We start from the raw sequence: 11,898 nt of genomic DNA, 5'->3' as shown, positions 1-11,898 counted from the left end.
ACTAACTAGAGTATCAATTATCAACTGATGGGTTAATGTTGAGGTATATAGTGGCATAATGCACATATTGAACAAGTTTGGATCCATTAAGAATGCATAAATTCATGAAACATCACTCAGCAAATCATTACTTTTATTAGTTAAGTCCTCAACAATCAAACGTAACTTTTTGAGGTGCTTGAAAGTACAGGTTAAGTAGCATTCAATACCTAAGCAAAAGCCATCATCTGAAACCTAAGCAAGAGCCATCATCCGGATTGCTTTCATTTGAATTTTTTAAGGTTAATCACACAATAAATCCCAATTAATTAATTAGCCATTTGATAAAATGCATGGATATACACAACAAACCACAATAAATCCCACAAGCATACTCATTAAAACATGAGGACATGTTTACAAAGAGAAAACCCATAAAGGGTAAAAAAACTATAGGGCCTATAGCACCAACCAATCCACTACTATGAATACTTGTGATACATTACACTTTCAAAACCCTCCAAGCTAAGCAATGGAGATTGTTTGTTTTTAGACCCCTTAAAACACAATTGAATTAACCTAGTTAATTAGCCAAGTGATTACTTAGTCCAAATTCCAGATCTAGGTTAACACACAATCATATAATCATATCAATGTAAAGTGCAGAAAATAAAGAACACAAAGATATGATGACCCAGGAAACTAAACCGGTAAAAACCTGGGGAGGATTTAACCTAGCTATCCTCAAAGTAAACTTGAATCCACTATGAAAGAATCGAAGTTTTACAATAGCGACTTAGACCTCTAACATCCTATTGCTACCCACCAGTAGAAAACTTACTGACATGACCACGTGATAGCTCCGAAACCACGGACTCCTTCTTTCTTGGATTCTCCAGCAAGTACAAGCACTCATGCTTGTGTATCTTTAAGCTGTTATTACAGCAACTGAATGATCATCAAGTTCTTGAATCGAATTCTCCTTCTTGATAATCCTAAGTATGTGTGAAGGCAAATACCTCTAGATCTCACAAAAGATTCACACACACAACAAAAGGAGCAACCTAAAACATGGCTAGGGTTTTCCCTTTTATACTTAGGGCAAAACATAAAACCCTACACGTCATATGGGCTTAGGGCTAAGTTGGAAAATTCTGTAGAAAAATGTTCTGCCCGAATTTCGATCGGTCGAGTCTAATTCTCGATCGATCGAGCTAGGCAGAATCATACTATAACTTCTACAGCAACTCGATTCCAATTTTACATAAAACTCATACACTTTGAGCAAGTCTAAACAAGACTATAAAACTTGTTTTGATCATGGTTTGCCAACAATACAAATTAGAGTTCTAATACATTAGTTCCTAAGTACTTAGAACTTAACAAACTCCCCCTTTGGCAATCCATGACAAAACACAAACTAAAATGCTCAAAGTTTACAAAGAAAAGCCCATTACACAAATAATGCTCATTATAACAAATCCAACCTAACTACTATCTATCAGTTGCAAGTGTAGACGGTAGCACGACTGAATTAACCTGTATATTTCCTGAAACACTTAAACAAAACGCATAAACGCATGTGTGGAAAATACAAATAAAACACAACTAACTTCTTGATTTCACATAAAACAAAATAAAGACATATATCATGAATAACTCATAAATATAAATCAATAAGCAGTGAAACAAGAAACATATAAACAAAAACAATGTATCTCCCCCTATCAAAAAATACATCAAGAGCCAAAAAAATGTAAATACACAATGAAGCACCTAGATACAATCTAAATAACTCCACAAGCTCCAAAACATAAAAAACTCCTCCTAAAACAAAAATCTCCTCTACAAACACAAGTATACTCCCCCTTTTTGTGACGGAATGCCAAAGGACACTCAGAATCCATCATCAAAAGGAGGTGGCGAAGGCGAATGTTGAAGATGCTCCAGATCAGCTCTCAAAGTACGGATCTCATCAAGCATGTCCACCAAAAGCTGACCATGAGCCGCCTGAACGGTTATGACAGTCTCCAACGTATGTCGAATGTCAAAATCATCCGAAGCAGATGGTGAAGGAACAATAGCAGCAGCATCATCATCAACAAGATTAGCAGACGCCTCACCAGAAGTAGTACCTATAGTAGAAGGAGGAGGGAGTGCGGTACTAGAAGGCTCAACTTTAGGACGTTTAGAGCTCAATCTTAACTGAGCAGCCCTCTGCCTAAGAAAGGTGGCACCTATGGGAGCTACAATATGAATAGACTCAGAAGCAGGGAAATCCTCTAACCCTAAATGTAACAAAATCCGTTGAATGAAAACCAAAAAGAAGAGAGCGTGACCAGTGGAAGCACTCCTATGAACTTTGTTTAAAGAACGAAGAAACAGATGAGGGAAACTAATAGGAGCATCCATGACAAGAGCGTACAAAAACACACATCGCTCAAGAGGAATGGCGTGAAGATCAGAAATAGGCCACAAAGAATGACAAGCTTTCCTAAAGAAAAGATAATAAATCTCAGTGAGCTCAGGAGTGGTGACCCTAGGATCAGAACCCCACTGGATGGAAGACCCAGTGATGTATGACATGATGTCATCCAAGAAAGAAGACTCATCATAAAGATAGACAGGGTCCTAAACCACGGGTACCCTAAGAGCAGCAGTCACTACCGAAGGGGTAATGGTGAACTACACCTCGTATCCAACACTTAACTAGAGTGTTGGAATCATAGACGTGGGTAGAGAGGTTCGAGTAGAACTCTCTAATCAGGGTAGCAAGAGGAGGATGGTCTATGTCCAAAAGAGGCAACCAACCCCTACGCTCAAAATTAGCCCTAATGGCTATATCAAGCTCATCTAACAACACCTGACGCTCGGCCCAAATTTTTCTCTTAAGGTTTAGCTTCAAATACTTCTCTTCGTTTTTCAGGCTCGGAAACCTCTCACTATCAAAAGGTGGGTTAGAAGAAGTGGAGGCAGCCCTATTGGCTCTAGTTTTCCTAGGCATGGTGCTAAGGAAAGGACAAGACACACAGAAAAGAACCAAAAGGAACAATAAGAAAAAACCAAGGGTAGACTGCAAGCCAGCACAAAATATATATATATATATATATATATATATATATAGAAATAGCAATCTATATGATGCATTAACAGAAAAAATATCATGATGCATGCTCTAATGTAGTGATAACAAGTTCAATTTAAGTTTAGAATCACAAAATTGGCTTAAGCATAAAGTTTATAACAAAAAACCCCAAAATTTTGAAAAATCACTTGTTCAATTTGAACTAAATTGACCAATTGATCATCACACAAGTTATAAAATAGTTTATAATGATCAAAGTAATCAATCCAACAAGCCAATTTCAATAATTGAACTCAATTTGAACAAAATCCCCAAATCGGATAGTTTCAAGCCCTAGAATTTTCAATTTCTCACAATACATTAAATTGATCAAATTGAACACCAAAGATTATGTTTATAACATCCCCCAACAAAAACTCATTGATCAATTTCAATAAATATGGCTTGAATCAACAAAAATCCCAAAATCTAAGAGGTTCAAAATTTCCCCAAAAAAAAGCATGATTTATTGCATGAAAACATAAAATAAATGAAAAAGAAGGGGCAAAAGAGTCTTACCGGCCTTGTAGAAGGAAAACCTTGCAAAAAGTCTAGAGGAAAACGACAAAAATCTTGCTTGGAGCCTTTGACCGATCAAATAGAGAGAGAAAGAGTTTGAAAATTTTTGAAAAAATGTATGAACACGTGAGAAACTCAGTTTTTAAAAAAACTCTCTATACGATTTTCAACTCATCAAAAATTAGATTCGATCGGTCGAAAATGCTTCAATTGATCCAACATCAATCGAGCACCGATCAAAACAGACAGAGACTCATAGTAAATTTTTATCGCAATTTCGATCGATCGAAAAACAAGTTCGATCGGTCGAAATTCTGGAAAAATCAGTTTTTTGAAAAACACAGCATTATTTTGCAGAAACTCCTCAAAGCATTGAATTTTATGAAAAAAAAAAAAAATGCATGAGCATGAGATAAAATGCTTTTTCAAAAACACTTGTTTTGAACCCAATTTTCCCAAAATTAAGATTTTCAATCAAGACCCTTATATTTTCAAGCATCAAAAATGTTTTGCAAAAAACTCAAGGAATTTTCAAACTTGGTTGGCCAAACCAAAATCACACACAATAGCATGTACAAAGTTTAACAAAGAGAAACTTGTGTAGTGTGTGCAACTAGCAAAAACTTGAGATACATGTGAGATGATATGTGAATAGAAATCAATCATAGTTTCTACAAAATTCATCACATGAGTATGAAAGTGACTATCACCTAAAGGGTTACATCATATAACTCCCACATCTCCTATAAAACAAGCTTGCATTCATGTATATTTTTTTTAAAATTTGCCTCATATTGTACACACCAATTTTATTTAGAATAGAATTCATTATAGCCCAATAATGTACACACCAATTTTAATTATTTAAGCCGAGGCTACACCTTATGTTCTTTTTGTGCTACACTTTCTTGAGCACAAAATCTTACGATATGCACTAAGGTGTTCATGATTGGCTAGTAAACAGTGGTGAGATGGTTATTTATGCCTTTCTCTTAGGATTTTTTAGTCCTTACAATCAAAAGCATGTGACTTCAAAATCAAGATCATGTGATCAACAACTATAAACATCATTCCCACACAACATGTACTACAAAGTTTCAACTGGTAAAGTGCAATAAATAAGCTCATCCAAGCTAAACAAGGTACATAGACATGTTATGTAAAGATAAATTAGCCAACCTTGATTTCAAATCCAAGAAAATAATGCAAAACACAATTTGCTTCCCCTTTTTCCTTTTCCCCCTTTTTTTTTTCTTTTTTTTGAAAAGAAGAAACAAAAACAGTCCTAAAATGAAATGCATGAATGTTATGCAATGTAAGTCCTAGAAACAAAAAGAAAACAAAAAAAACAACAAATAACAATGGTCACAAAAGGTAAAGCAATGAAGCACAAGGACCATGTTAGAAAGACTCAATTTGATTGAGCTTTTTGCATCCAAAACTTTTTAGATGCACCTCGAGCATTGCAGTTCTTATTCACGTGAGAATAATTACCAACTCCAGGATTGGAATAAAGGTTTAGAGTTTTTACCAATTCACCAATAAGTACCATAGGATCTTGTGCTTGAGGCATAGGTACTTTTGGTTTTTTTGCTCTCTTAGCAGCTTGTAGCTTGTAATAGTTTGGACGAATGTGCCCAGACTTTTCACAAAAATGACAAACCCAAGCAGGCTTACCATGCAACTTGTCCTTAGAAAGGGTAGACTCCTTAGGTTTAGACTCTTTCAGATTAACCCTAATCTTCTTAGAAGGTGTGACCTCTACAGGTTTAACAGTCTCACTCACAACCTCACTCACAGGGGGTTCAGAGGAAGAAGAAGGAACAAAGTTTGTGGAATGGGGTGCAGGACACAGAGATGCTTTCTACAAAACCTAATCCAGATTTGTCAGAAGGAGACTTTTGAACACTCAGCATATGATCAAGTTTGGAATTAGCAGATCTATTAGTTTGTTCTCTAGCAACAGATAATTCAAGTTCCAAATTCTTAACTTTATCAAGCAAAAGCATATTCTCAATTTTCACATTGTTCAAAAATTCATTAGCACCAAACAGTTTCATAAACAAATTTTTCTTATCAAGCTCAAGAGATGCAATTTTCTTCAAGTCAAGATCAACATTCATAGCATCCTTTGCAGCAACTTTGCAAAGTTTATTATAGGCTTCTTGAAGATTTGCATCCTCAGAGAGTTCCCCATCAGAAGGGTTCTCTTCAACAGACAAGCTTTCACTGACTACAGCAGTAGCAATAAAAGCAATGAAATTTCCATCTTCATCACACCCAGACTCATCATCAAAAACTTCATTATCACTAAGGGTTACAGCCATAGCCTTACCCTTAGACCTCAAGTATGTAGGACATTCAGATTTCATATGACCATACCCTTGACATCCAAAACATTAAGGACCCATAGAATTAATAGAAGATTGACCTACTTTTTCTCTAATTTTTTCAGTGTTGTTAATCTTAGTGGGATCATTCTTCCTAAAGTTTCTAGGTTCAGCAATGTTCGTACCTCTTGCCCTTCTGTTATTGTTTTTAAGGAAATTCCTGTTGGGAAAATTAGACCCCGGTTGATAAAATTAACAAGTTTTAAACTCAAGTTGTTGATTAGATTAATTATGAATAAACCTTGTTAAAACAAAAAACCATCAATATCATGTCAAAATCATGCAACGGAAAAATAAATAAGACAAAATATGATGACCCAGGAAAACCAATGAAACAAACTAGTTTCACAGTAAAAAACCTGGGGGGAAACCTTCTCGAAAAGCAATTCACTATAGTAAAGAGAAGTTTCAGATCTAGTACAAAACCTTTGTCCCTAAATTCTAAAATCCCTGTAGATGAACTTACAACAGAAACCTTCTACCGCTTTAGAACCTCTGAACTCTTCAATATATGAACACCACCCTTTAATACACAAATCCCATTACGTGACTAACCAATTGTGCGGATCCCAGTACGCGACTTAATCACCAACTAGAAGAAGATTGTTGGCTGCAAAGTTCTTCACTTCATCAACAATGAAGATTAAGAAGCACTTGGTTACAAAACCCTAAAGCGTAAAGACGCAGTAGCTTCTTTCAGAGAGAATAAGACATCGGTCACCTTTTGCATATGTTCTCCTTTTATTCTCTTTTGTGACGGCCTCTAAAATAAGTCTTATATAGGTCTAGGGTTGTGAGAAAAGAAACCCTACACATACATGTCATCATGGGCCGAAAATCAGATCTAAAAATCTGAATTCCCATAACCTCGATCGATCGGGAGGTGTTGAGGAGGTGTCGAGATTTAAACTTCGACAGATACAGCTATTGAGAAGCTATCGAGGAGACAGGAGCTTTCTCGATCGATCCACCAGCTATCGAGGAGCTGTCAAGATTGTGATAAGAAACAACTTAAGAGCTCAATAGATAGCCTAGCTGTTGAGAGGAGTCGAGCAACTATCGAGCTTTAAAAAATCAACACTTCTTCACTTGATTCTTGGACAGACTTGCATGGCTTCAATACTAGACTTGAACTCTTGTTCCTTGAAGTATTAAATACATCTTAGATCTATCCAATTACAAGTAAAGTGCGTTTTGTCAAAGGATTAGCTAATTACACAAAATATGTCCCTAACAATTCCTAAAGTTCTTGGCAAGGTAAGTAATCTCTGTAGCAGAGAGATCATCATCAAATCCACCAACATCAACATCATCAACAGACTTAAGAGCTATTGATTTGAATTTGCTAGTTTTGAGTAGGTCCAACTCATAAGACTAAAGAGATCCTACAAGTTCATTAACAGGGATGGAGTCCACATCCTTGCTCTCAGTGATGGTAGTCACTTTGGGTCTAAAATCTTCAATTAAATATCTAAGAATCTTCCTAACAATTTTAGGTTGATCATAGATTTCACCCAGATTATCGGCAGAATTAACAATATCATTAAGCTTATCATAGAATTCATCAAAAGAATCATCATCAGACATCCTAATACTTTCAAATCTAGTTGTTAATTGCTGTAACTTATTGATTTTAACTGCCTTTGTGCCTTCATGCACAGTCTGGAGGATATTCCAAGCAGTGTGAGCAATCTCAACATTAGAGATTCTCTTAAATTTCTCCATAGAAACAGCATTAAAAATAGCATTCATAGCTTTGTTATTAAAAGCGGCTGCTTTTTTCTGAGAAGTTTGCCACTCACTCACAAGAGTAGTGGGCTTCTCCCATCTGTATTCAACGGAGTTCCAGACTCTCTCATCAATAGATTTCAGGAATGCTTTCATCCTTACTTTCCAATAAGCATAATTATTCCCATCAAAGTGAGTAGGAATAACCAGAGAGTGTCTGTGTTCCATGACAACAGGGGTTAAGGATCAGCTCAGAGATCAAAAGATCTACAACAAAAGAGCTACCCGCTCTGATACCACTTGTATGTTTTTAGATCCCTTAAAACACAATTGGATTAACCTAGTTAATTAGCCAAGTGATTACTTAGTCCAAATTTCAGATCTAGGTTAACACACAATCATATAATCATATCAATGTAAAGTGCAAAAAATAAAAGACACAAAGATATGATGACCCAGGAAACTAAACCGGTAAAAACCTGGGGAGGATTTAACTTAGTTATCCTCAAGGTAAACTTGAATCCACTATGAAAGAATCGAAATTTTACAATAGCGACTTAGACCACTAACATCCTATTGCTACCCACCAGTAGAAAACTTACTGACACGATCACGTGATAGCTCCAAAACCACGGACTCCTTCTTTCTTGGATTCTCTAGCAAGTACAAGTACTCGTGCTTGTGTATCTTTAAGCTGTTATTGCAGCAACTGAATAATCGTAAAGTTCTTGAATCGAATTCTCCTTCTTGATAATCCTAAGTATATGTGAAGGCAAATACCTCTAGATCTCACAAAAGATAGGGTTTTCCCTTTTATACTTAGGGCAAAACATAAAACCCTACACGTCATATGAGCTTAGGGCTGAGTTGGAAAATTCTGCAAAAAAACGTTCTGCCTGAATTTCGATCGGTTGAGTCTAATTCTCGATCGATCGAGCTAGGCAGAATCGTACTATAACTTCTGCAGCAACTTGATTCCAACTTTACATAAAACGCATACACTTTGAGCAAGTCTAAACAAGACTATAAAATCTGTTTTGATCATGGTTTGCCAACTATACAAATTAGAATTCTAATACATTAGTTCCTAAGTACTTAAAACCTAACAAAGATGTATTTGATCTCCCCACTCCTACTATCTATTTTATTTTTTATTTTTGGGGAAGAAAAGGCAATCACAAGGTCAATTCTTTCTCCTTACTAGCTTCTGGTTATGCAAGTTGAGCCATCATCTGCAAGACCAAGCTTCCTTTGTCACAAAGCTTCAATAAAGATCACCCAAGAAACCTATAAAGGGTTTTTCTCTTAAGGGAATTTGTTAGCTCTCTTACTCTTCAATATGAGAATTCTTAAGGTAATTTTGTAGGTATAGTAAGATTTTGTAAGGAGTAATTGGATAGGAACTGCATGGAAGGAAAGTAATAATTTCTCTCAAGCTGTGATTTTCACTCAACCTAAAATCAAGTGAGTTTCAGGTGAAATTCTTTGCCAATGATATTTTAAAAATTCACAACTTGCTTAGAATTTTCCCGTGATGCCATTTTTACTTGAGCTAAAAACCTGCAATAGCAACTATTTTTTTTTTAGCAAATGCACTCTCATCTTAAATACAATATAATACAACCCAAAAGTGCATTGAATACATCAAATTGATTGCAAAACAATACAATCAAATTGGTACCTGATATGCCTATTAGAGATATGTTAGAGATATATTAGTCCAATGTAATAGACCCAAGTCTAATCCTACTTTGTGTGCAAAACAAGTCTCCTACTTGTACTACAAGTTTATTAACCATAGTGTGTGTATGGTTAGTCTAGGGTTTAGCTTATCTATATATATATATAAAACCGAAGCTTTTGAAGCTTCCACAATTTTCCACATCAGCACAATATTTTTTTTTTTTTTTTTAAAAACATAAACTAAAAAAAAAAAAAAAAAAAAAAAATTTTCACGCACCATAAAACTTTTCTTTTACTCTTTAAACGCAAAACCCACTCAGTCAATACCCACCATACCCACAAACCCTATTTCTCCTAACCCCTTCTCCTTTCCCGTTTCACCCATAACCACCATAAGACAGCAGGCGGCAGCAGCAGCACCACCACCCACAACAACCGCAAACTCTCTGGGTCGAAGAAGAGCCTTTCTCTTTCTCACAATGTATCTGAGTTCCTTCCTTCCTCGCCTATCTGAGTTCCTTCCTTCCTGTCTTCCTCTCCTCACAGAACGTGGCTGCTTCGGTTGAGGTATCTCTCCATTCTTTTGCTTGATGATTTTTGTTTCCCTTATTACATTTTGTTATATGGATTGGTAGTAATGGTTTGCTGCTCGGTTTTGAACACACAACTCAGTTTCTGAGATTATAAGGAAGACAAACACACATTCAAAATTGAATCTTTATTATTGGTCTGAGAGTTTGGGTCTTTGACAGAGATATAATTGATTAATTGAGAGAGAGAGAAAAGCCCTGGAAAATTGATACGGATATGGACTCTGTAAGTCTCATCTATATCTTAAATTCAAGTAGAAATAAAACCGAACAGCAAATGAAGATTATAAATAAATTCAACAGTCGATTGCATTGCTGAAGCTATTTATTTTTTTGAAAAAAGATGCAAATGATATGGGAAGTTAATTTTTTTTGCCATTATGATTAGCAAATGATGAGTGTATCAAAAAATAAATTAAGCCACAACCTTGCTTTTCTGTTCTTTAAACAATGTAGATGTCAAGTTTATTCATTTTCTTGACTGTAGATTCTATAGAATATATAACTTTTAACTTTATACAATGAAGTTTTGCACAGTTCTAGAGTTGTTATATTTTTGAAAAAAAAAAAACTCAGACTTCTTGGCTTCTGCAGCAATTTCCTCAACTGGCAGACGGCCTATGATAGCAGCTATCAATCAATTATTCTTCATCTTAAATAGAAATGATTATAGACTTATTTAAATTTGATAAAGATTTAAATTTTAGGTTCAAATGTATAGTTAAATCTACCTCCAAACACACTGTATTCTTTACTATGTTGTTAATTTAATATGCAGTAGCATATTTGGTGATCAGCTTCTTCAATTACATCATTATAGTCCAATATTTCCAGTTGCTTTTTTTTTTTAGCAGCACATTCATTTCTTATTATGGTTTGTGTATTTGTCTCTTCAATTAGAAATAAAAATGAATTGCTTTGGAGGGAAATTCCATCGTTGTGAATCTATTCTGCTTTACTTGGAAATAGCATGACAATTGATGAGATCCTTTGCTGTGTAATTTTAATTTCTAAGAATATGTCAAAGGAGTTTTAGGGGATTTTTTTTCAGATAGTTGTCTGCAAACCATTTTTAAGGTTGCTTTGAATGTCGTGTAAATAAGAAAATACAGATCTTACTTTATTTACTTATTGTGTTTTTGGTTTGTGAGAAATTAAGAGTTATGCTTAAGTAAGCTGAAATAATGTGTGAGATTTAAAATCTTGATGAGATTTTGTAATTGAAACCCACAGTAGAGAATGTTTTTCATGTTGTTTTTTTTTTTTTTTCCTTTTCCTTTTAAGGAAGAGGGATGCAAATAAGGTGCTTGGTGAAGTGCATAACAGGAAGTACTCAGGTGTGTTTTTCACTAATCAAATCAATCACACTGAATTTATATATGAAATGGGAAAAAGCTACAATTTTTGTTGGGGTTTTTTTAGTTGCAAATGCTCGAGCATTTGAAGCGGACAACTACATATAAAAAGGTTGAACATGACTCAGTTACTCCAGGTAAGTGCCTAATTGTTATTTCCATATTCTTGAAGTGATTAATATTCTAGGTACCTGAAGGTTTTGAGAGCATGATTTTTTTTCCAAAATAATTTCTAGACCAAAAGGATTCTGATAATTTCCCTTCGCTTTGTTGGTGGCAGTGTTTGGTTAGGGCGGAAGGTTCAAAACTGTTATTCATAGTAGTGGTTTCTGTATCTGTTGTCTTTGGCTTATCTTCAATTGTCATGAATTTCATATTAGTTTTGTGTGTCCTGTGATATTGGTGTTGGTGAATTATAATTGGTAAGTGTTGATTGCTATTATCAGATATGTTGATCTCTTACTTCCCAGCCTTTGTTTATTATCAAGTATCATGGTCAATGTTTGATAGCAATTTCAAATTATCTATTA

Source organism: Quercus robur, chromosome 3, assembly GCF_932294415.1.
Source record: "Quercus robur chromosome 3, dhQueRobu3.1, whole genome shotgun sequence".
In the NCBI taxonomy this organism is placed as follows: Eukaryota; Viridiplantae; Streptophyta; class Magnoliopsida; order Fagales; family Fagaceae; genus Quercus; species Quercus robur.
The sequence above is the reverse complement of the archived record's forward strand: the minus strand, read 5'-3'. Positions refer to the sequence as shown.